Source organism: Idiotropiscis lumnitzeri, chromosome 2 (assembly GCF_059441095.1).
Source record: "Idiotropiscis lumnitzeri isolate Australia: NSW breed Sydney's pygmy pipehorse chromosome 2, RoL_Ilum_1.0, whole genome shotgun sequence".
NCBI lineage: Eukaryota > Metazoa > Chordata > Actinopteri > Syngnathiformes > Syngnathidae > Idiotropiscis > Idiotropiscis lumnitzeri.
In genome coordinates, this window is record NC_142392.1 from 16,519,436 (window position 1) to 16,546,051 (window position 26,616).

Sequence of the window (26,616 nt, forward strand, 5' to 3'; positions counted from 1 at the left end):
AAAAATTAACCAAATAATTAAATTAACGCCACATTGGCGAGTCATCTCTCGCGTCACTTCCGCTTATGCCCCGAGAAGCCGCTGCTGGAACAGCAGTGGGACGTTTACGTTTCTCCGACCGAACTTGCAACAATGCTGTGGTTCACTCGGGCTGCAAGATTGTATGAATATAATGTCTGCATATACTCGCAGTTGCTCTCAATTATTTCACGCCCGCCCCTCCCAAGAAGAAAAAGATTCGCGCCCCCCACCACCATTTTTTTCTGTCTTTGTATATTGATGTTAGATTGTCAATAAAATATCCCTTAACTAACCTAAATTGATAACAAATATAATTTTGATAACTATTATAGTGATGATCTAGAAACTCAGTACTCTGTTGTGCAAATATTGATGAGATGACAAATATTTGTCATGTCATGTCATTATCCTCACCGCTTATCCTGAACAGGGTCGCGGGACGGTGCTGGGGCCGATTCCAGCTGACTACGGGCGAAAGGCGCACTACACCCTGAACTGGTCGCCAGCCAGTCACAGGGCAGACATAGACACCGTCACTGAGTGGGAACTGAACCCACGTTGCCTGCACACAACTCAGGCGAGTGTACCACTCCACCATCAGTGACATGATAAATATTTACTAATACGTTTTTTGTCAAAAACTTTATTAACATTAACAAACAGTTATTAATACTTTCATAATATAGAAAAGACAATAAAAAGAGCCAGGGGGATTTTAAACAAAAATTCTATATGAATAACAAAGCAACAGCTTTAGTATTGTTGGAGTTGAGTCACCGTGGAAATGAGAAGTAGTTAGTAAATCAACCTTTAAAAGCCAAACTTACGCAAGTTTTCTGCCTTGTGCGCACTCAGAGGTGCAGCGCTATATGTCAGCAGGAAACGTTGCACGTACGGAAGACCCGCTCTTATACTGGAAGTCCATGGAGGCAACGTTCCCTCATCTATTTCTATTAGCCACACAGGCGTTGTGCACACCGGCCTCTTCAGTGCCTTGTGGGAGGATCTTCTCAAAGGCGGGGGAAATTGCCTAAAAAAAAAAGATATAAATAGACTGAATAACAAAACGCTGGAGAAACTAATTTTTTTGAATAAAAATCTTTAATTACAATGAGTCCATTGTCATTCACAACACTTTTACTTGAGCATTCAGACAGATGTTCACTTAATTTATAAACTGCGTCTCAAATATCAAAGATTTTTTTATGAAAGTACGTATATGTAAAAATAATGTGAATGCAAATGCCTAATCATTGGAATTGGATAAAATTAGTTTGACAGATCAGAGTCTGATGACCCTGTCAAATTTTTCCTGCAAGTCCACCAGGTGTCAGTATTCAGCAACACAGTGTCAACACAGTGTCAATACAGTGTGTCACTGTGTCAAAACAATACAGGTTGCCTCATCTACCCATCACTAACAGGGACGAGAGTGGGGACGAGAGTGGGGACGAGAGTGGGGACGAGAGTGGGGACGAGAGTGGGGACGCGGACAAGAGAATGCACGAGATCAGAGAGCGGTCGTGACAGTCCGTAACGGAGCAATGCACCGCCAATGAGTTGTCGGAGTGAGGTGTTCAAATAGTCCAGTAATTAGGGGAGCAGATGGGCATCAGGTGTGTGAGGGTAACGGGGAACAGGTCCGTGGCTGGTGGGGAACGAGTGCTGGAGGGAACGCCCCACTCAGCTGACTAAATAAACAGAATGAGCACATGGCAGGAAGGTGAAGAAAATAATAACAAAAACACTGACATGACCGACACGGGTTATGACAGCAGTATTTTTTATCATTGCAGCGTTTTAGTAATTTTCCCTCTGTACCATAGACAGACATTCGGAGTGTTTCCTTACACTTGTATATGTTGTGGGATGTAAGTGTGTATATACACATGGGGACTTGTGTATTTACGTATATACTGTGTATATTCGCATAGGTTTGCTTTTTCTGAATGTCTGCTGCTAATGTTATACATTAACGGCCACATTGCACCGCCGCCTCGGTGTGATCTATATGTTTGCTGCTGTCACACTGCAAATTTCCCCATTGTGGGACTATTAAAAGACATCTTTATTGTTATCTTTAAAAACCTTGTGTTGGTGCTTGCAAAATAATTTTCCATAAGATTAAGATTGAACAAAATGGGGAAACAAAAATTTTAAAAGTAAATACTGTAACTATTAAACATTGAATACTAAATTATTCCTAAAACAGATCAATGAATCTTGAAATTTAGAGTGAATTATTGCAGTTTAATAAATACTGAAACGAATAATGAAATATTACAGTACTTTAAATAAATACCGAAATCATTTTCGAACACAATAACAGTTAAGTAATAAAAGAGTGACATATTTTAATTTAAAATTCGCAATCACATCACAACCTGGTGAAAAACCCTGTAAAAAGGCAAATATGTTGACATAAAGTATCACTTTATCATGTCAACTGTTAATAATAGGGAAATACATTTGGAATACTATCCAACCAACAACATGGTGTCAGATGTATAAATAAAACCAGCAACAAAAGTAAAATTCAATACATCTCTCAAGTTCATATTTGGGAACTAAAATGTTTCTTCATGTGCATCTTGGGTTTTTCTCTATGTTTAGAAGAAGATAACGATGATTTGCATCGCAAATGGTGACATCTGTCGGTGAGTTGGTGACAGTGCTCCACAAAGCCAGCAGCCAATCATTTCACAGCGGGGTGTGTCCTGTTCTTCCGCTTTCGTGACGAACAGACTGCCATTTTCTCGAAGGAAAAAAACGACGCCATCTTTCATTCGTCTCGTCGAACAAAGAGAAGCTCACGAGTTATCGCCAAGCAGAGGTCAAGTGCGGATTTGTTGAGATTGACGTTTGAAAACGTGTGCAAGAACGACACCCAAGTACAAAGAGGAACTTTGTGGAATAAAAGAAGAGAACGAGCAACATCTTCAACTGCTGGGCGAAGGTTGGAAGCAGCCTCGTGTTGTGCTACACGAAGCAGGTTTGTACACGTCTTACTCGCATTTGCTTGGTAAAGAACGACTTTCTATCATTAGAAATATGCATCACAACATTAAGTTGTTTGGGGAAATGCGTTCGAGGTTATTGCCGTTTTATTTTTAATTATTGCCTTTTACTTGCCGGTGTCGTACCAAAGTACTTACCCCTGCCAAAATCTGTATCCCCTGTCGCGGGAGCGCGCACGCATTGACTGAAGGCGGCGCGATGTTACTACGTTTGTTTTCATTGAAAGGCACGAAGAATGTATGATTTTGTGTGTTTGATTTGCTGTAATTTAAACCAGGGTTTCCATAAAAGTGGTAGTCTTCGTCGGTGTGGGTTTCAGCACACCATTCGCTACAATTTAACACGTAAAGTAAGCGTTTGACTCCTCCGAAATCGGGGGGAAATTCCCTGAATTTGCATTAGTTAGTGTTAGACCAAAGAAATTTTGCAATCAATGAAGCTACCATAAGGGAATTTCAGTGATCAAAACACGATGGAAAGGGGAGAGGATTAGTGAAGTGGGCTATATCGTTTTTCCAGCGAGATCAAATTAAGTGGCAACATACAGATAGGTGGTATCCGGTTAGAGAACACGTAATTGTATTCCAATTGACTGATTTGTTTATTTTTTTTATAACCACCGATAGCTGCGTCAAGAGTAGCAAAAGAATAAAAAAAATAAATAAAGTCACTCGCGTTCTGCGTCGGACTCGAGGTGCATTCACTGACCACTTAGGCAGTAGGACAGTTACCAGGGGGGACTGATTCTGGCAGCACCTGCCAGAATAGGTACCCCCCTCTAATCACAAAAGTATTGACCCCAACCATCAAGTGACTTATTCTGTGTGCTTATTGGATCATTTTGAGTATGTGTGGCAAGTTTGAGCAGGATCCCACTTTTCTAAGCAAAGTTACCAGGGGGGACCTATCCTGGCAGCACCTGCCACAATAAGTACCCCCCCCTCTAATCACCTGCTTTGATAAATGCAGTAATCAATTTAATGCATATGCAAACAGTCACAAACACACATTTACATATTTATTTAAGTGCTAATACTATAAAAAATAAAATAAATAAATAATACTACTGTATCATAGAACTTTACATACTGTAATAGTGCAGTCCTTATGTAATATTTATGCTGTCCTCAGTAAATTGTGTCAGTTGTTTTATAATTGGAATTCTATTTCTATGTGTAATTTTGTTTATTGTTTGATCCTCAGTCGGTTACTTTGTGGCTTTTTGACTTTTTTTGCATGTAGGCTTAATATCATTATTGCGACACCTGGACCGAATTGAGTGTGTGGACACACTTGGACTGAAGAACTTCAGCCAGTTAAGTGTTGTAAACTGGCCAGATTTGCCAGTTGCAAATGAAGAAAGCACTCCTCGATTTCCTTCAGAAGTACAACAGGCAGACTGGATGGGAGGGTTGCTCAGGCTGTGACGTGTCGGAAGCTGTTGGATGACCATCTGATATGCCTCTCCTCACTAGGGTCGCAGGCATCCTGGAGGCTATTCTATTAAATTTACTTTACTTTATTTAATTAAATCACCCTCTAGTTTATTTTACCTGGAGGGCAGTACATGACACATGAATCGCACAAAGATTAACAAGATTTATTCATAGGTTCCTCAAGTAAATATGATAAACCATGAAAAAATAAGACAACATAAGTATGCATGTTCTCCCCATGACTGCGTGTGTTTTCTACTTGTACTCCAGTTTCCTCCCTCATTCCAAAAACATGCATAGTGGGTTCATTGGACACTCGAAATTGCCCCGAGGTATGAATGTGAGCGTGAATGGTTGTTCGTCTCTGTGTGCCCTGCAATTGGCTGGCAACCAGTTCAGGGTGTCCCCCCGCCTACTGCCAAAGACAGTTGGAATAGCCTCCAGGATGCCTGCGACCCTAGTGAGGAGAGGCATATCAGATGGTCATCCAACAGCTTCCGACACGTCACAGCCTGAGCAACCCTCCCATCCAGTCTGCCTGTTGTACTTCTGAAGGAAATCGAGGAGTGCTTTCTTCATTTGCAACTGGCACTATTTGAGAATCACTGTATTAGTTAGTTAAAAAAAGAATAGCTTAATTATAGTTTACGTGTTCATGGGGATTGAATATGAATCATAAACAGAAGACAAAACCAATTGGCATTGGCATTTGTAAAATATATGTAAAATATTAAGTTGGTGAGCTCTTATGGGAGACGGGGCGAGACGCGAATGGATTGAAGCTTCCGCCAGTCACCCGTCCAATAGTGTCACCACCACTCAGCTGTGCCGGGTGGCCGTCCTCGAGGGCGTGCGCCTCCCAGTTACTGACATCATGCGAAACAGTCCGTCAATTAGAAACTGCTAATCAGTATGAGTAGAACCCCCGTTTCTGCATCAATGAAAGAAAATATTGTATTGGATGGAGAAAAGAATTGTTACACTTGCGGGTTCAGAGGGCCAAGAGTGCTAATTCACCAGGAAAGGAAAAAAGAATATGGGAAAAATAAATAAAATAAAACGGGGGGAAGCAGTTAATGCAGCAGCCGACACATGCAGCTCCCATTGCGTCTGCTCTTTCCGTTTCCGCTGCTCCTGGGCCAGGTTCTGGTGACGCAGTGCCACAGCAGACTTGTTGTCCGCACCGGCCGGTCAACAAGGTCACGTAACAGAAGTAGGGGTGGTTCTAGACATGGGTTGTGAGTGGGACGTGCTCTTGCTGTGGGGTGTGGGGTCACTGGGTGATGAGCGGTCCAAACCGAGCCACTTCCTGAAATGTACCATCCTGTGGTCCAGCGCCATGCCAGTCACAAAGAGGTCCACTAGCACCGGGGCGCCATCGCTACCCCCTCCTCCGACAACGCTTCTATGGCTTCCAAACGCACAGTTGACGCCTCAGCCCGATTGGGACCACATTCCACGATAGGGGTGCCCGCGGAGCCTCAGCATTCAAGGACCGGCAGGTCTTGGCATTCAGGTGACGATTGATGGACAACAGTTTTTGATGGTGGAACAAGATATTCCACGCTTTGCAAGCTTCTTCTGCATATCCCAGTGAGCAACAACACTGTCATGCTTGTGGGACTCTTGAGATTGGCCAAATCACTGCCATGGACCGAACCCACACCTGTGAAACACTGGAATTCGAGTGGGACTGAATTTGACTGTGCACATCCGGCGGGGAAGCATATGTTGTCCTCCGTTCCAGTCGACTGGGCAGCTCTGAGACCAGGGTCTCCATCCTCCCGCGGGTGGTACGTCCTGTTCCTGCTCTGGTCTGCGCGGTGTAGCCGCCTCCACCCATTCAAACCACCAATTGGTCCTTTGCATTGAACACTGAGTTATGATTATTTGGTTTGTCAGGATACATTCACCTAATTTCGAGGGTCAGAAGTGCGTCTTGCATTAGGATTATGTATTTGTGATGTCTACCGGTGCTGCCTCGCATGTGTGCCTTGCCCCAGAGCAGAGGAAACTGTATGAATTGTCTCTGTTCGCTGAGCCACAAATCACATTCACTATCGGTGCGCATCATCATACTAAAGATTTAGGTCCATTGGTGAAGACGGTTGGCAGAGTTAATTTCAGATGTAGAATACTCCATGTGACTTGCAGGGTGTGGTGTTTCAGCACCCATTACGAATTCCTCTGTTATGCAACATTTTCCGAATTTCGACACTATGGTGGACCCGGGGTCTGACTGATGTTGTGCTCTGGTCCACAGCTTCTCCAATTTGTTTTTGCTATATCTGCGAAAGTTTTTATCTTATTGTGAAAGAAATTAAGTTTGTCATGTCATCATGTTTCAAAACTATGCTTACGGGTTAATAGAAGGTCACAAAAACATGGACCTCTTAAACAGGAAAACGTGAGTTCAGTGGTAACAGAGTTGTGTCTATGCTGGCAGTTTAGCAGGAAGCCACAAAAACAGATGCACATCTTGAACCGTGTTTGACAGAAAACCGTTTAGCTCGCATTGAACAGAAGTGTGATAAAGTCAAAGTGTTCATGTTTTTCCATTCTTTATGAGTTGACATACAAATTGCTTTGCTGCGCTTCAATAAAACGCCGCACAGGAGCGGGAACGCTTTTCTCTTTGGCGGACTACTCCTCGCGAGTGACAAAGACAATCTTGGCCCGGTGATTCATTTGTGCAGACTTGTCTCGTTTTTGACAAAAACTGTGCACACTGCGGCAAAAAGATCAATGGCGGTTGATGAATTTTAGTGGATAAAGCACAAAGGATTAATTTTTTTAAAATAAATCAAGTACGTATTGGTCTTATTTATGAAATTTTTACTGGCTCGGTCAATGAACCTCCGGTGGCTCTGCACTGTTTTGTGCTCGTGTGCATAGTTTCACCTCATCCAAACATTTAAAATACATTTAATGCATCCACCCAGGGTTGCACGGATCTCGATCAGTGGACAAGCGCATGCTGCAAGGAATGCATCTGCATCTTTGGCTTACTATGGGCTTAAAAAGGGAGTACGCCACAACCCCCTTTTCTACCAACAAGCCCAGGAACATTTAGTTCTATCTCTAAATGCAAAAAGAAATTGTCATGATCCGTGTCGGTCATGGCAGGGCTTTGTTGTCATTTTTCACGTCCCATGCCTTGTCCTTGTTTTTGTTTACCCCGGTCAGCTGAGTAGGGGCGTTTCCCCTCAGCTCTCCGTTCCCACCAGCCATGCACCTGTTCCCCGTTAGCCCCGCACACCTGACTCCCATCTGCTCCCCTAATCAATGGACTACTTAACCACCCGTGCCGACAGCTCAGCGTCGGTGCATTGCCCCATTTGCGGACAGCACTCCCATTGCTTTGCCCTTTCCTCATGCCACCGTTACTCTTTGCTGTCATTCCTGATCATAGCTCGTAGTCACTTGTTATTGTCCCCGTTTCACAGTCTAGTTCAGTTCTGTCCTGTCGCACCGTTGTTTGTCCTCATTGTTTTGTTATTTTGTCCCTAGTACCTTGTTGCCTTTTGGTTTCGTTTTGTTGAATAAATTCCCTTTAAATTACCCTAATCCCGGGTTCCTCGCATTTTGGGTCCACCCCCTCCTCGCCGACCGGCGAACCTAACAGAATGCACCGACCAAGAAAGGACCCAGCGAGAGGCTCACGGCGGCGTCATGGGCGCCGCCGCTCGGACAACCACCCTCTTCAGCCTGCCGACCAGCCCCGTGCCTTTCCGTTGGTTCAGCCTTCCGTACCTCGTCTGACTCTTCTCCCCTTGGCAATGTAAACGACTACCCCCCAGTCATCACCACCTTATAATAGACTCCGATTTGGCCGACGATTTTGAGCACCAGGTCCCTCACGTTCTGGTCGACTCAGATCACGAGGATGACTTCGAGTATATCTACCATCTTTTAGACGCCCAGCGCAACCCGGACTCACTCAGTGACCAGATTTCAGAACTCCAGACCTGCTTTTCTCACTTGGCCGAAAAGGAGGAGCAGCTGCAGGCTGCACTGGTAAAGATTGAGGAGGAGGCTGCCGCCGAGAACCCAGCCCAGAAGAAGATCCAGGAACTGGAAGCTCAGATCGCTGAGCTGCAGGAGGATCTGGAATCGGAGAGACAGAATCACAACCAGGCTTTTGATGAGCTTAATGACCAACTGGAGCAGGCCAAACGGAACAAGATGTCGGTGGAGAAAGCAAAGCAGGTTCTCGAGAGCGAATGGGACGAGGTGCAGATCGAGCTCAAGACTCTGATGCAAGGCAACTCCGATTCCGAGCATCGTCGGAAGAAGGCGGCGTACCAGGTTCAGGAGCTGCAGGTCAAGCTTGGAGAGAGCGAACAGCAGAGGCAGGAGATGGCTGACAAGATGGCCAAAGTGCAGTCTGAGCTGGACAATGTCAACAGCCTTCTGACTGAAGCCGAGGGTAAGAACATCAAACTCAGCAAAGACCTTTCTTCAGTGGAGTCGCAGCTGCAGGATGCACAGGATTTGCTCCAAGAGGAGACTCGTCAGAAGCTGAGCCTCTCCACTCGCTTGCGGCAGCAGGAGGAGTGCAAGAGGAACATGGAGAAGCAGGTCTCCTCGCTTCGGGACCAGCTGGCCGACATGAAGAAGGCTGATAGGGATCAGGTCCCCCGTCTCGGCTGCGCCTGGCCCGCCTGCTGCGCCTGGTCCGCCGCCGCCTCCATGTCAGCTGCAGCAACCCATGCCATCTCCACGTCAGCTGCACAGACCATGCCGCCTCCACGTCAGCTGCAGCAACCCACGCCGCCTCCACGTCAGCTGCATCCACCCACGCCGCCTCCACGTCAGCTGCAGAAACCCACGCCGCCTCCACGTCAGCTGCAGAAACCCACGCCGCCTCCACGTCAGCTGCAGCAACCCACGCCGCCTCCGCGTCAGCTGCAGCAACCCACGCCGCCTCCACGTCAACTGCAGCCTCCAGCGCCGGTCCCTCATCAGCTGCATCCTCCAGAGCCCCACTCCGCCTCACTGCCAGCTGCTGAGCCCCGTCCCGGCTCCCCGCCAGCTGCTGAGCCCCGTCCCGGCTCCCAGCCAGCTGCTGAGCCCCGTCCCGGCTCCCCGCCAGCTGCTGAGCCCCGTTCCGGCTCCCCGCCAGCTGCTGAGCCCCGTTCCGGCTCCTCGCCAGCCGCTGAGCCCCGTTCCGGCTCCCCGCCAGCCGCTGAGCCCCGTTCCGGCTCCCTGCCAGCTCCTGAGCCCCGTTCCGGCTCCCCGCCAGCTCCTGAGCCCCGTTCCGGCTCCCCGCCAGCTCCTGAGCCCCGTCCCGGCTCCCCGCGAGCTACGGAGCCCCGTCCCAGCTCCTCGCCGGCTGCTAAGCCCCGTCCCGGCTCCTCGCCGGCTGCTGAGCCCCGATCCCGCGTCTTGCCAGCGCCCCAGGTCCATGTTCAAGCGGAGCACGTCTTGCGTCCGCCCCAAGTTCACGTTCCGTTGGAGCACGTCCTGCGTCCGTCCCAAGTTCACGTTTCGGCGGAGCACTTCTTGCGTCCGCCCCAAGTTCACGTTTCGGCGGAGCACTTCTTGCGTCCGCCCCAAGTTCACGTTTCGGCGGAGCACGTCTTGCGTCCGCCCCAAGTTCACGTTCCGGCGGAGCACGTCGTGCGTCCGCCTCAAGTCCACGTTCCGGCGGAGCACGCCATGCGTCCGCCTCAAGTCCACATTCCGACGGAGCACGTCCTGCGTCCGTCCCACGTCCACGTCCCAGTGGAGCACGTCGTGCGTCCGCCCCAAGTCCACGTTTCGGCGCAGCACGCCCTGCGTCCGCCTCAAGTCCTCGACCCGACGGCGCACGCCCTGCGCCCGTCCCAAGTTCCTGCCTCGGCAGTGGCTGACGACCCACTGCCGCGTCTCGTCTCAGCCTCGGCGGCGCTCGACGACCCACCGCCGCTCGAGGTTCCGGCGTCGGCGGTGGAAGACGTTACGCCGCCGCTTCTCGTCTCTTCCTCGGCGGCGTCCGAGGAACCGCCGTCGCTTCTCGCCTCTGCCTCGGCGGCCTTCGTCAACCCGCAGTCGCTCCCGGTTCCTGCCCCGGCGGTGGACGACGACATGCCGTCGCTTCTCGTCTTTGCCTCGGCGGCGTCCGATGAACCGCCGCCGCTTCTCGTCTCTGCCTCGGCGGCGTCCGATGAACCGCCGCCGCTTCTCGTCTCTGCCTCGGTGGCGTTCGACGATCCGCCGTTCCAAGCTCCTGTCTCGGCTGCGCGCGACGGTCCGCCGCCGCTCCAAGCTACGGTCTCGGCTGCACCCAACGGCCCGCCGCCGTTCCCAGTTCCTGTCTCGGCGCCACCCGACGATCCGCTGCTGCACCAAGCTCCTGTCTCTGCTGCACCCGACGGCCCGCCGCCGTTCCCACTTCCTGTCTCGGCGCCCCCCGACGGTCCGCTGCAGCACCAAGCTCCTGCCTCGGCTGCGCCCGGCGTCCCGCTGCCGCTTCTCGTCTCAGCCTCGTCGCCGTACTTCATGTGGCGATCTGGACCTCCCGGACGTCCGCCGAATGGCCACGGCGGGACTTGCAGGTCTGGCCACCCGGACGGCCGCCTGAAGGGCCACGAAGGGACTCACTGGTCTGGCCCCCCGGACATCCGTCGAGCGTGGGCCATGGTCCCCTCCTGCCCACCCTCGTTTTTGGACAATTTTGTTTGTTTTTTTTCTCCTTGTTGTTTTGGGACGTCTGGGATCCGTCCCTTTAGGGGGGTTCATGATCCGTGTCGGTCATGGCAGGGCTTTGTTGTCATTTTTCACGTCCCATGCCTTGTCCTTGTTTTTGTTTACCCCGGTCAGCTGAGTAGTGGCGTTTCCCCTCAACTCTCCGTTCCCACCGGCCACGCACCTGTTCCCCGTTAGCCCCGCACACCTGACTCCCATCTGCTCCCCTAATCAATGGACTACTTAACCACCCCGTGCCGACAGCTCAGCGTCGGTGCATTGCCCCATTTGCGGACAGCACTCCCATTGCTTTGCCCTTTCCTCATGCCACCGTTACTCTTTGCTGTCATTCCTGATCATAGCTCGTAGTCACTTGTTATTGTCCCCGTTTCACAGTCTAGTTCAGTTCTGTCCTGTCGCACCCTTGTTCGTCCTCATTGTTTTGTTATTTTGTCCCTAGTACCTTGTTGCCTTTTGGTTTCGTTTTGTTGAATAAATTCCCTTTAAGTTACCCTAATCCCGGCTTCCTCGCATTTTGGGTCCACCCCTCCTCGCCGACCGGCGAGCCTAACAGAAATACTTGTAAACATATTTCACTTGAAGGATTCCTATTTTATCAATGACATTATGTTGCGATGGCCCCCAGTGGCCCCCATTAATATGTTAGGGTCCCACAACAGGTGTTCCATCAGACGCACACAATAGCCTGTGTGTGCTAACTTCAGCTCGCTTCCAGAAACGTCTGTGACTATGTCAGGAATTAAATCTGGCATCAGCCGCAACGTGCTTCCTTTTTAAATGCTCGTTTATCACAGTTGTGCTGCTAAAGGGAGGTTTACATCGTAGGACGTAATTTTGTGAAATGCCCCCATGGTCCGGTCCAAATCGGGGTTGCACGCATTGCTCCGTGTGCGGCAGGCACAAGTCAAGGTAGCATGGTAGAAACAATATAAGTCGAAGTCGCCGCCTGAGATTTGACTTGACCAAACCAAATTTGTCTTTTTGTGTCCTGCAGACGTCAGTGAAAACGATCTCTGTTCTGTGAAAGAGGAGCCAGACTTGACTCACATCAAAAAGGAGGAGGATGAGGAGGAGGAGATCAACAAGTCACCACTGAACGTTCTCCCTATAAAGACTGAAGATGAAAACAAGGATGAGAGTGAGGACAACAGAGGGGCGGAGCCTCCAAGCAGCAGTTCAAGTCATCACGTGACAACAGAAGGTGATGAAGACCACTGTGGGCCATCACAAGTACATAATGAGGACACATCAGACGCTCATGACGATGATGACGTTGACAGTGGGCAAGCCAAAGGTGAAAGGGCATGTCACACTGACTCATTCACTTCAAAGCTGTCTTTAAAAGGGCACAGAAAAACACACGGTGGTGAAAACCCTTTTTCCTGCTCAGTTTGTGGCAAGAGTTTCTCTCAAAAGTCGCATTTAATAATTCACACAAGAACACACAGTGGAGAAAAAACATTTTCCTGCTTGGTTTGTGGTAAAAGCTTTTCTCTAAAATCAAGTTTAAAATACCACACAAGAACACACACTGGAGAAAACCCTTTTTCCTGCTCAGTTTGTTGCCAAGGATTCTTTCGAAAGTTTCAATTAACAATCCACACAAGAACACAGTGGTGAAAAATATTTTTCCTGCCCAGTTTGTGGAAAATGCTTCTCTCATAAGGCAAATTTAACAAGCCACACAAGAACACACAGTGGTGAAAAACCTTTTTCTTGCTCAGTTTGTGGCAAAAGCTTCTCTCAAAAGTTTGATTTAACAATCCACACAAGAACTCACAGTGGAGAAAAACCTTTTTCCTGCTAAGTTTGTGGCAAGAGTTGCTCTCGAAAGTCTCATTTAATAACTCACACAAGAACACACACTTGAAAAAAAACATTTTCCTGCTTGGTTTGTGGAAAAAGCTTTTATCTAAAATCAAGTTTAAAATACCACACAAGAATACACAGTGGAGAAAACACTTTTTCCTGCTCAGTTTGTGGCAAGAGTTGCTTTCGAAAGTCTCATTTGATAATTCACACAAGAACACACACTGGAGAATAACCATTTTCCTTCTCAGTTTGTGGAAAATGCTTCTCTCAAAATTCAACTTTAACAAACCATAGAAGAACACACAGTGATGAAAAACCTTTTTCCTGCACAGTTTGTGCCAAGAGTTTCTCTCAAAAGTCGCATTTACGAAACCACACAAGAACACACAGTGGAGACAAGCCATTCAGTTGCAGCGTTTGTGCTAAAAAATTCTTCACTAAACAGCATGCGGAGAAACACGATTGTGCTGGTGAGAAAAGCAGCGATCCTTGAAGCTTAAAAAAAGAACAAAAAACTGAAGGAACTGACTCTTTGTGGTAAGATGTAAATGTGATTTTGAATAAAATATGATATACAGTTAACCCCCGGTTATCGCGGTTAATGGGGACCGACCGAGACCACCCGCGAAAACTGAAAATCGGCGAAGTAGCGTCGCACCTTAAAAAAAAAAAAACACCGTGTATATATATACTTCGCACCTGTATGTATATATATATATATATAAATATGTATAGGTGCAAAGTAGCGGCACACCTTCAAAAATGCTTTAAAAAAAAAATATATATATATATACAATGAACCCCCGGTTATCACGGTTAATGGGGACCGAGACCACCCGCGAAAACTGAAAATCCGCGAAGTAGTGTCGCACCTTCAAAAAAACAAAACAAAAAAAAAAACACCGTGTATATATATATATACTTCGCACATATATATATATATATATATATATATATATATATATATATATACTGGTAGAGAGAGAGAGAGTGAAATTCATGTTATAACAAAAAAACAAATATTATTAAAACTTATTTTTTTATTCCCCAGCCATTATTTTTGTATTTATTCAATTACTTCTTTTTGTATTTATTTAATTACTTCGACTTTTACCTGCTGGTACGCCGTCCGGTGTGCCCTGTGAATGTTATGATCCTCCAGCAGAACTGGAGGATTGAACAGGACTCTCCAAACGCAGACCCGGGAAAAAAGGTGGTGATACAAAGATATTTATTATAATCACAATATAGTCAGTGTAATCAGCGCGTTGCGCAGCAGCTGACGGCATGGCGCGAGACGATCGCTGGAGGAACGCCCACACAGCTGAAAAAACAAAAACACACGCGGCATGACAGGCACGGATCATGACAGTGAAATGAAAGGTGGCATTCTTCATTTATTTAGTTATTCATTCATAACCGACAGCCTCGCGCTCCGCCGGTGCCCGGGCGGAAGTTGTTTCTCTTCGGCTTGACAGCCACACACGCCGGCCGGTCTCCTTCGGAGCTCACGCACGGTCCCGAGCGAAGCAAAATGTCGCCGCGCGAGTGCCCGGGCGGAAGTTGTTTCTCTTCGGCTTAACTGCCACGCACGTCGGCCGTAGCTCGGGTACGGTCCGAACCGCGCGAAACGTCGCCCCCAATCGTGTCCGGGGGAACCTGCTCTTCTTCGTCCACTCTCTTCTTCGTCCACTCTCCTCTTCGGCGCACGCCGGCCGTCTAACCGTTTCAGCGCCCCCTTGTGCCGCTCGGCGAAACTACAATGCCCCCGAATATTTTTTAGACCCGCGAAGCACTGAACCCGCGAAAGGTGAACCGCGAAGTAGCGGGGGTTCACTGTATTGAATTTTGCAAAGCTTTTTCATTGACATTAAGCGTGTGATCCGTGCCAGAAGAACCATTGTGTCTGAGTATTTGTATTTGTATTTGTTTTTATTTTTGAAAGTATACAGGGACAGTGCATATTAATCAAACAGTTTCCTGTAAATATGCCAGATTATGGCCAATGGCTAATTTGCATCCGTTGTCCCTGAGTGATGTTGATCTTTTTTTTGTTTTCATATCAAACATTATTAATGAAATTAATTGCCTTTGCCTGGAGCATTTGTTAACGTTATGCTTTTCAGTTGTCTTTTTACTTAATGGAAAAGGTGTGAGAAGAAACGGTGCTTATGAAATCGTTGCCTTCCACAATCATCAATAAAATCACTTCTTCCACTTGCTCAACTGGCCTCCATTACGCTGTGTGAAAAGGTGAAAAACTGATCGAGAAGTTGAACTATAAAAAGAACCAGAAAGAGAAACGCGAATAGTCTCAGTTTCTCTCAAAGGTTTTGGAATGTCAGGAGTTGGCAACTTGATGGCGACTGGAGTCAGCGCTGGTTTTCTCGCTGTGTTTGGCTGGCTCGTATATGTATGGTCCATTGAACAAAACTCAAACTCTTCAAATATCCCCTCACATACATTTAATATTATGCTTTCTGAATAAATTTCTGACTGGCCAAATACAGGGCTCTATCAATCGTTTGGGGTTTGTTGCGAAGCAGAATCTCACTTCGGAAAAAATCATTTTGTCAAATATACCAAATATTTTTTTTCATGCTTTATTATATTTTTTATAGATTGGATTATTTATATAGTGAAATAGGAAAATATTAAAATGTAAAATTGGAAATCACATACAGACTTAATTCAATTAATAACAAATATAGAAACATTTTATAAATATTGAACTCATTGAGAAGAGTCCTGATCTTGAAATAAATATTGAATTATAAAAAATACTAAAAAATTAATTCAATAACCCGACCCTGGATGAGTGGCAGAAAATGGCTGGATGGATGGAATAATTTAAATTGCACACATATTCAAAAGAACAGATATGTTAAGAAATATTCAAGTGTGAAATAAAAAGGTTTAAATTGTTGATAATTTTACATATTAAAATAATTAAATAAATATTGTATTATTACATAAGCAAGCTTAAATATAAATTGAAATAAATGAAAAAATAAGTTGTTTTTTAAATGGCCTAATATAGATATGGGAAGTAATTCTCTTTATGAAACTATGAAGGGACTGGAGCTCACAGAAGTGACCAGTCTTGGTTCTGAAGTTCCGATGTAACCAGATACAGTGAACCCCCGGTTATCGCGGTTAATGGGGACCGAGACCACCCGCGAAAACTGAAAATCCGCGAAGTAGTGTCGCACCTTAAAAAAAAAAAAAAAAAAAAAAACACCGTGTATATATATATACTTCGCACATATATATATATATATATATATAGATATATATATATATATATATACTGGTAGAGAGAGAGAGAGAGTGAAATTCATGTTATAACAAAAAAACAAATATTATTAAAACTTATTTTTTTATTCCCCAGCCATTATTTTTGTATTTATTCAATTACTTCTTTTTGTATTTATTTAATTACTTCGACTTTTACCTGCTGGTACGCCGTCCGGTGTGCCCTGTGAATGTTATGCTGGAGGATTGAACAGGACTCTCCAAACGCAGACACGGGAAAAAAGGTGGTGATACAAAGATAGTGTAGCGACTTTGTAAATAGTTCAAGGGTTCTGTGTTTTCCTCTTTTCTGTGGAGGCTGTGAAGGCAGCAGGGGAGTGAACGTTTTGTTGTTGTTGTTGTGTTGCTCTCTCTCTGATCGGCGTGGTTGCGGCCAACAGCAGCCGCCGGGAGGAAGGATACAACCTCTACGTGGTCTCCCGGACGAGTCGGCGGTCCCCCGTCGACGACGAATGTATCCTGCCGGCACCCATATTACCCCACGACTCGGTCCGGAGGACCGGTCTGGGAGAGGGCGCCGCCACTATCTCCTGCCACCTTTTGGCTATGGCTCCTGCGGTGCCCCCGACTCATTCCCCTCCGGCAGAGGATTTTCGGCGACGCACCTCCCCCTCACAACGGCCTCTCCACCGAGCCGCAGAAGGTGATTGCGCTAGCTGGGCGAACCTTGGGAGGTTCCGCCCAGGCGCCAGCCCAACAACAACAACAACAGCAGCCGTTTTTGGCTTAATAATAAAAGCGTTCGCTGATGGACAAATTGGCCTGATTTATTATACAACGTTACAATATTTATTATAATCACAATATAGTCAGTGTAATCAGCGCGTCTCGCAGCAGCTGATGGCATGGCGCGAAATGATCGCTGGAGGAACGCCCACACAGCTGAAAAAACAAAAACACACGCGGTATGACAGGCACGGATCATGACAGTGAAATGAAAGGTGGCATTCTTCATTTATTTATTCATTCATTCATAACTGACAGCCTCGCTCTCCGCCGTTGCCCGGGCGGAAGGTGCTCCTATTCGGCTTAACTACCACGCACGCCGGCCGGTCTCCTTCGGAGCTCACGCACGGTCCCGAACGAAGCCAAATGTCGCCGCGCGAGTGCCCGGGCGGAAGTTGTTTATCTTCGGCTTGACAGCCACACACGCCGGCCGGTCTCCTTCGGAGCTCACGCACGGTGTCCGATCGTGTCCGTCGCCACCAATCGTCCGGGGGAACCTGCTCTTCTTCGGCCACTCTCTTCTTCGTCCACTCTCCTCTTCGGCGCACGCCGGCCGTCTAACCGCTTCAGCGCCCCCTTGTGCCGCTCGGCGAAACTACAATGCTCCCGAATATTTTTTAGACCCTCGAAACACTGAACCCGCGAAAGGTGAACCGTGAAGTAGCGGGGGTAATAGGCCTGAGCATTGTTTATGGTGGGGGCAATTCTCTCGCCAGGTCAGTGACCTTCCAGGGTATGGAAGTAATTTAAGGTGGTCACGAGTAGACTGGTCGTATCAACGGGGAGACGCATCTGCTCTCCCTCATGGGGACTTTTGGAGGGAAATCCCGACGACTAGCGGGATGGGAATGCATATGCAACAAGGGAAAATTAGATGAGACTTCTTTTGACATCAGCATGTGAGGAGAATAAAATCTTTCTTCTTTCTTTTGTTCTTTTCCATCACCAATCCAGCATTGCTCGGCTGCCTCTCCCGAAGGCAGCAAGGACCCACACTTCAAAGACAAAATATACTACATATTGAAAGAAAACTAATACTCAAATATTGAAATAAGTATAGAATTGAATGAATAAACAACAAAGAAATAAATACCTTCTGGAAAATATCATTATTTATCAACATTTGTCAACATTTTTCTTTCTTGCACATTCTTAAACAATCGTAATTTTTTTTACTTTTACTTTTTAAATTACTTCAGTGCATTTCACACCTGTGCCTTCAGGGAATTCCTACTTTGTTCTACTAGAATGAATCCCCATCAAAATACCATCATTTATGACACCACGGCTGGACAAATAATATCCAGAAACACACTTACGCACCACTGAGTGAGTGTTGGACGATATAGCTTCTCTTGAAAGGTCCGACTTGAAAATGTCCTTGCAAGTGTATCTAACATTAAATCCATGCTTTTCCCTTCTTTGGCCATTGTGGTTTAAAAAAAAGCAAGAATATATTTTAGATTTTCGAACGGTCGCCAGTTACGACTTTTTGGTGTGTTGATTCGGCATAGCGCCGCCCCCTCACGAGTGAGTATCCAATCACAAAACGCGTTCATCACCCTCAGCGTAAGGCCAGCGAAAAGGCTCACTGTAACCAACTCGTGATCTGATTGGCTATCGCAACCGTCGAACAAATATGAAAGCTCATTGACTTTGACAGAAGAGATGCCCACAGAATTGCGTCTTAAGGCCTCAGAATGCATAATGCCCGCTCCCCGTATTGTGAAACCTGCCTGGCAACACGAGCGAGCGGAATTCCGATTGGATTCAAAACCCTCACCTAAAAATACAACGCTCAGCTATAATATGACATCCATGCGACGATTATGATTTTTTTTTTTTATTGATTATGTTTGGCCAGCAGAGAAGGCATTGAAGGCCCAACACTGAGTTACTTAATAGTCTCAATTAAACTTTACTTTCATCAATAGAGTTAAAGTTATGCTTTATTGTAGGCGTTATGTAATTAATAGTGAAGGATTGTATTACGATTGCAGGCATTATTTTAAACACTTACGGGACAAAAGGTCAGGTTCATATTTACTGAATATGTTCAACATTGATTGAACAAAAAGCATTTATCAAATGAAAGTAGAAGTGCAGTGCATCGATAAGATTGACTGGGATTGTAGTCATGGTGTTTACTGATGCATTCATATGCTAAATTTATATGACTTAGTTTAAATGTAAGACCTCAAACTTGCACACATAGAATTTTATGACCCACACTCTCATTCAGAACAAACAGATTCAGTCTGCTCAGCTCAAACTGATGACAAACCAGATAGCACTTCATGGAAAATACGACAAAACACATTCTCCACATAGGCCATAGAAGATACAAACATATCAAGTTGGGCCGGGGAGGATGTCACAGGGACGCGATCAGGAACACCAAAAACATAATTTGAACTGGGAAAACATACACCACACAATCTGTACACTGACGAGATTACAGGGGAATGTGAGCAGGAGAGACGGAGAGACTACCGCCTGCCTGAGAAGGTGAGCCTTGGACGTGGACGGGGGAGGGAGCAAGGACGACCGATTCAACCTACATGACCCTTGACAAAGAAAACCTCCTATAAAATGTGAGGCTGGGCTGAGATCAGCGCGACATTTTTCGATTGTGCTCGTCCGAGTACAGTTTCTCGTCAGATTAAGAAAAAGCCGCCCAGATATCTGTATTTGTACTATTTCCTGAACTCAAGAAATCGAAGAAACTAAAATATCGCAACCCTAATCAGCTGTTGAGTCTTTATTTGACCCTTTTCTTCTTGAGTACAAAAAACGAACACGCATTGGAGTAAATTTGGCTTTTCAGGTTCATTTACGAAATATATCTCGTTTTCTCGGTGGCTCAACTCCAGCAGTTTTGGTGACCCCGACGTGATTTTCTCAAAAAGGGAGTCCTTGCGGCTTGTTCTTCACACTCTACAATATTCCAGGCCTGGACAATCAGAACAAAGGTAGGGGAGAGCCTGTTTATTCAAAGTCTCCTGATTTGTTATATTGTAGAGTGGAAAGACGTGGCCGATTATTAGACCGTTAAATTTTGTCAGTGGTTCTGGATATATTGTTTCTGGACTTCAGGAATGCTTTGTATAGAATGTAGATTGCGCATGGATTACTAGTAATATTGGAAGCGTACGCAGGTGAAATAAGTAGGGGGCTCCTGTTGTCGGCCAGCAACAGAAATTAGCACCCGGAGTCAAAAAGGGGGACTCCTGCTCTGGCAGTCGAAGAAGGGGATGCACAGCTGACTAGCAGAACGTGTGCACGGCGATCCCAATAAAGTGACGCTCAGTATAGTTAGTATAGTATAGTATAGTATATAAGTGGCCTGAGGCTGGGAAAGATTGGATCTTTCGGACCGCCAATATTTGTCGCTGCAGAGGCATACACGGTGGAGGGAAGTGCACAGCTGACGAGCTGATGGTCGCACTGCAACCTCAAAAAAGAGTGCGCAGTCACGGTAAAAGAGCGGGCAGTCACGGTATACGTGGTTGACAGAGGCGTGGAGCGTTCCGGTTGCTGGAATATAGAATAGATTTTAAGTGGTTCGATATTGTTGACAGTTTCTTGATTTCAGGGTGTTCCAATGTGGTTCACTTGCTCTGTTGTGTGTTTGTGCTGTTGTCTGTGTGTTAATTGTGACGTGTATTTGTTGTGTAATTATCGAACAGCCTATACGTCGTGTGTGTCCCGTGGCAATTAGTGGCCCTTGCTGTGCTGCGTTCTACTGGGTTGTTGTGTCTCATGTTTATGACTCCCGGGTCTATGTCTTATGATGCTCAATTGGTTTAATGTTAGGGGGTGTGTGAGAAAGTAGAGTGTTAATGTCTGGTGAGTGATGATAAAAAGGAGAGAGTGGGGTTTGCGTCCCACACTCACAACAAAACATGCTTAAAGTATCGTGTGGTGCATACAATATATCGTGTGAAAGTTCAAGCGATCGTGTGAGTGAATGCAACCCTGAAGCAGAACAGGGGGAAACCTAACGGTGATAAGATAAAACTGCTTGATTGGTTGGAGTGGATAAATAATGAAGTTGTGGATATTTTGGTAGTACAGAGAGGAGAATCGAAAACACGGAAAAATCTGTGTTAGGGTGGACCTTGCTCCGATGAGAGTTCCACACTGCTTGAGTCGTAGTTGATTAAAAATGGGGAAATGGTGGGAGTGTAAAATTATGATTGGTATAAAAATTTCAGGGGATGATTAGCAATTAAGGAGAGGATTGGCGATGAAATTACTTGAGATAAAAAGTATATGAAACCGAAACACAAAGGCTTCATTGAGCATGTGTCTTCCGGACGTACAAAATGTGACCATTGGGAACTCTGAGTTGATTAGGAAATTGAAAGAAAAAAGTCAAAGCAAGCAGGGTGAAGAGTGTGGGGAGAGATTGGTGGGGAAAGTGGTGGGAGCAGTTGGATGGGCAGGGGGAGTTGCAGATATGAGGTTGGAAAGATGGGGGTCGAGTGGCCGATGGACGGTAGCTGTTTGTGAGGGTTGGAGATGGGGAGGCGTGGCTGGGGTGCGGACAAAATATATAAGATATATAATCATACCCAATACCGACAACGAAAGACGCTGGTGGAAAAACTGACACCAGGGGAATAACGACGGGAATGAAAAACGCTTGCAAAAGGCAAGGAACAAAATGAACAAAAATCGCTTACCGCAGAAGGTCAATAAATGAAAACGGAAACACTAACAATGAACGGGAACAAGGTACACGGAATGCAATAACAAGGTGTCTAGAATTCACAACTTGGGGCATGAGCAAGAGGAATATTCCGACGCTGAGTAGTCAGCGTGGAGTGTTTAAATAGTGCAGTAATCAATGACTTGACGAGTGACAGGTGCGTGGCTAGTGGGCGCATCTTTCCAGCCATGACGACATGAACAAGAACAAGTGCTGGAAGGAAACGCCCCCACTCCAGCTGGGCAAACACAAAACAAAAACATGACAGGACAAAACGGACCACGACACAAAGGGATTAGGTTTTTGGGACAGGTTTGAATTGAAACATTTTATGAATTAGAATTAGAATTAGAAATCCCTTTATTGTCATTGTACTCAAGTGTGCAACGAGATTAGAGGGCTACCCTCTCCAGTGCAATACAACAATAATACAGATATACGGCACCACAGCGGTGATACTTGAGGTTAATTTCAGTTAAGTTGGCGGTGGCGCTGTTTTTATGAAAATTACTCACTTAACGCAAGGGTAGGTTCTTCGTAGAGGGGATTACAGAGTTACATGCGGGACAAAATTTACTTGTCAGGAACTGTCCTTACTTGAGGCCGAGGCCAGACCTACAGACCAGCATGACGGTCACCGGCTGAATGGGAACACCTCAGGTGAGATTGGCCGTGCCGTGCAGCAGATATTTCTGTGTCTTTCAGGTGGGGAAGGGGGAGACAGGCCTGGTCTATGTGGCCAGGGCGAGACGTGAATGGAGTGAGACTTCCGGCAGTGACCCATCCAATAATGTCGTCATTCCGTCCTTAGGGCGTGTCCTTCCGGTTACGGACATCATGTGAAACAGTCCATCAATGAAAAAATGCTAATGAGTCTCAGGAGAACAATTTTTTTTTTACATCATTTTGCACGACATCAGAAAAGGAAAATGTGGGATTGGATTAAGGAGCGTTACTAAAAATTGTTGTACTTGCAGGTTCAGGTGGCCAAGAGGGCTAAAAATGATAAAATAAAAAAATGGAAAAAAAAGGGGTGGGGTAGCTAATGCATGCAGCTCCCATTGCACCTGCGCCTTCCGCTTCTGCTGCTCCTAGGCAAGGTTCGGGTGACGCGGCACCACAGCAGATTGGCTGTCCGTACCCGGCCGGTCAACGAGGTCGGGATTGCGGTAACAGAGGTAGGGGTGGTTATAGACGGGGGTTGTGAGTGGGGTGTGCTCTTGCTGCGGGGTCACTGGGTGATGAGCAGTCCATACCGAGCCACTTTCTGGAATGTACCATCCTCTGGTCCGGTGCCATTCCTGTCGCCCAGAGCTCAACCAGCACAGGGGGCGCCACCGTTACCCACTCCCAACGCACTCTTGACACCAACCCGCTGGTACCCCATTCCATGACAGGGGGCCGCGGCGCATATGTGGTGCTCTCCTTCATTCCAGTGGCTGAACTGAAACATCTGAGGGCAGCTCCGAAACCTGGTTCTCCATCCTCCCGCGGTGGGTATGCCCTGTTCCTGCTCCAACCTCCACCCATTCACCAATTGACCCAGTACATTGTACACTGTACATATGATCGCACACATGATTTGGTTGCTCAAAATGCATTCATCCAAATTTAGTCAGGAGTTCATCTTGCATTAGGATTATATATGTGTTATGTCTACCGGCGTTGCCTCGCATGCGTGCCTTGTCCCTGAGCAGCAGAAATGGTATGAATTGTTTACTTTCGCTGAGCCACAAATCACATTGACTATTGATGCGCGTCTTCATACTAAAGATCTAGGCCCCATGGTAAAGCGGTGTGTTGAGGCGGTTGGCTGGGTTCAGACGTCTATTACGAATGTTGAATACTCCGCATCACTAACAGGGTATCATACTTCAGCACCCACTACAAATTCTTCGGTTTTGGGAACGTGACTAAATTTCAAAATTTCACGAAGCGGGTCACTCGGGAGAGGTAGCTCTGTGTGCGTCTCTGCCGGAGGGGTTGTGGACACGGGGCCCGACTGATTTTGGGCTCTGCTCCACAGCTCCCCCAATTGTTTTACTGTCTCTACACCCTCGCCCAGTTGACAGAATCAGAGTTGGCACAGCCTGGAGGTGGAGGGAGGCATTCGGGAGACAATAGGAGGTGAAGACTGCAGCGGACTTGGAGCTGTCTACGTCTTGGAGAGCACCTATTCTTCCCATAAAAAATGGTTTAATTCGGTATCTGCGTAATTCTAGTTTGGGATTTTTATTTATTTATTTTTTTTTTTTATCATAAATGGTAACAATTTCATTTGGTTTGCTTTGAAGATTTGCCGAAAAACGGTCAAAATTGGAGCATTAGCTCAGGGCTTAATTTATAATCTCTAAACAGTTAGATATTTGAACTCAGTGACTACATTTTCTTGAATTCAGGAATAATTTGCCCATCTTGCAAAGCCAAATTCTAACATTGTGCCATATTAGCTGGATATCATTCAGACATTATTGCGAACCAACACTTCTGGATTCTGGTGATTATCGGCAAAACTAAATGTATACGTTGGAAAATTGTTTCTGGGGGCAATGCCTGTGAGGATGCCACTGTCTAGATTATATACAAAGAAAGCTTTTACAACAGTCTGGGAATTGAAATAGATATAGATATAAAATTTGGTGGGTCTACGTTAATTACAATATCTTATTCAAGTGCCTGATACAAGCTTCACAAACAAGTTTAAAAAGGTGATTGAGTGCAATTAATGGTTACCAGACGAACAAGTGTGTATGTACATAGACGAGAATGCAAGCCAATAAATAAAGACACACATGCTTGCAGCATCACGTTACCTGCGTGACTTCTTAAGATAGAAGACAGAACATTACATGGTACCAGGTCGCGGGTCAAGAAAAGGACTGACGCGAGATGGACTCCGTAAGGCCACCAGAAGCGCTGAAAATGACGGGAAATGTGGACGTGAGTTCAAGCAACAATTCCTGCTCTACCTTGCCGCCGTGGGAGTCGGAAACAGAGCGGACGAAAGAAAAATAGCCCTTTTGCGACCCAATGCCGGAGGCCATCGAGGTATTCAACACCTTTGTTTATGATGAACCCGAAGATAAAGACAAGTTTGAAAAGGTCCAGTGGATTTAATTGCAGATACACTTGCAAAGACATTTTCAAGTCGGACCTTTCAAGAGAAGCTATATCGTCCAACACGCACTCAGTGGTGCGTAAGTGTGTTTCTGTATATTATTTGTCCAGCCGTGGTGTCATAAATGATGGTATTTTGATGGGGATTCATTCACGTAGGACAAAGTAGGACTTCACTGAAGGCACAGGTATGAAATGCACTGAAGTAACTTCAAAAGTAAAAGTAAAAAAAAATAAAAAATACGATTAAGAATGTGCAAGAAAGAAAAATGTTGACAAATGTTGAAAATAATTATATTTTCCAGGAGGTATTTATTTCTTTTTTGTTTATTCATTCAATTCTATACTTATTTCAATATTTGAGTATTATTTTTCTTTCAACATGTCGTATATTTTGTCTTTGAAGTGTGGGTCCTTGCTGCCTTCCGGAGAGGCAGCCGAGCAAGGCTGGATTGGTGATGGAAAAGAACTGGTTCGAAAAAGATTTTATTCTCGTCACATGCTGATGTCAAAAGAAGTCTCCCCAAAAACGTGCGAGCCCCCTCTCAGACGTTCCCTTCTTATAGGGAATGCCCAAATAGGACATGAATATCTAATTTTCCCTTGTTGCATATGCATTCCCATCACGCTAGTCTTTGGGATTTCCCTCCAAAAGTCCCCCAGAGGGAGAGCAGATGCGTCTCCCCGTTGACACGACCAGTCTACTCGTGACCACCTTAAATTACTCTCATACCCTGGAAGGTCACTGACCTGGCGAGAGAATTGCCCCCACCATAAACAATGCTCAGGCCTATTTTCTCTCAGGGCAGTATCTGGTTACATCGGAACTTCAGAACCAAGACTGGTCACTTCTGTGAGCTCCAGTCCCTTCATAGTTACATAAAGAGAATTACTTCCCAGATCTAAATTAGGCCATTTAAAAATACACAACTTTTTTTTTTCATTTATTTCAATTTATATTTAAGCTTGCTTATGTAATACTACAATATTTATTCAATTATTTTAGTATGTAAAATTCTCAACAATTTAAACCTTTTTATTTCACACTTGAATATTTCTTAACATATTTGTTCATTTGAATTTGGATGCAATTTAAATTATTCCATCCATCCAGCCTTTTTCTGCCGCTCATCCCGGGTAGGGTTATTGAATTAATTTTTTATGTATTTTTTATAATTCAATATTTATTTCAAGATCAGGACTCTTCTCAATTAGTTCAATATTTATAAAATGTTTCTATATTTATTATTAATTGAATTAAAGCTGTATGTGGTTGCCAATTTTAAAATTTCCCTATTTCATTATATAAGTAATCCAACGTATAAAAAATATAATATAGCATGAAAAAAAACATTTGGTATATTTGACAAAATGAAAGTTTTTCCGAAGTGAGATTCTGCTTAGCAACAAACCCCAAACGCTTGATAGAGCTCAACCTAGAAAGTGTATTTAGCCAGTCAGGAATTTATTCAGAAACCGTAATTATTAAATCTATGTGAGGGGATATTTGAAGAGTTTGAGTTTTGTTCAATGGACCATACATATACGAGCCAGCCAAACACAGCGAGAAAACCAGCGCTGACTCCAGTCGCCATCAAGTTGCCAACTCCTGACATTCCAGAACCTTTGAGAGAAACTGAGACTGCTTGCGTTTCTCTTTCTTGTTCTTTTTCGAGTTCAACTTCTAGTTCTGTTTTTCACCTTTTCACACAGCGTAATGAAGGCCAGTTGAGCAAGTGGAACAAGTGATTTTATTGATGATTGTGG

General features: G+C 45.6%; 1 protein-coding gene across 1 annotated transcript in view; it reads left to right on the forward strand.

The window, feature by feature from the left end:
- The window catches only part of LOC148341826 (uncharacterized), a 447,376-nt gene that overhangs the window by 121,964 nt on the left and 298,796 nt on the right, over window positions 1–26,616 (forward strand). The gene's annotated exons all lie outside the window — the stretch shown is intronic.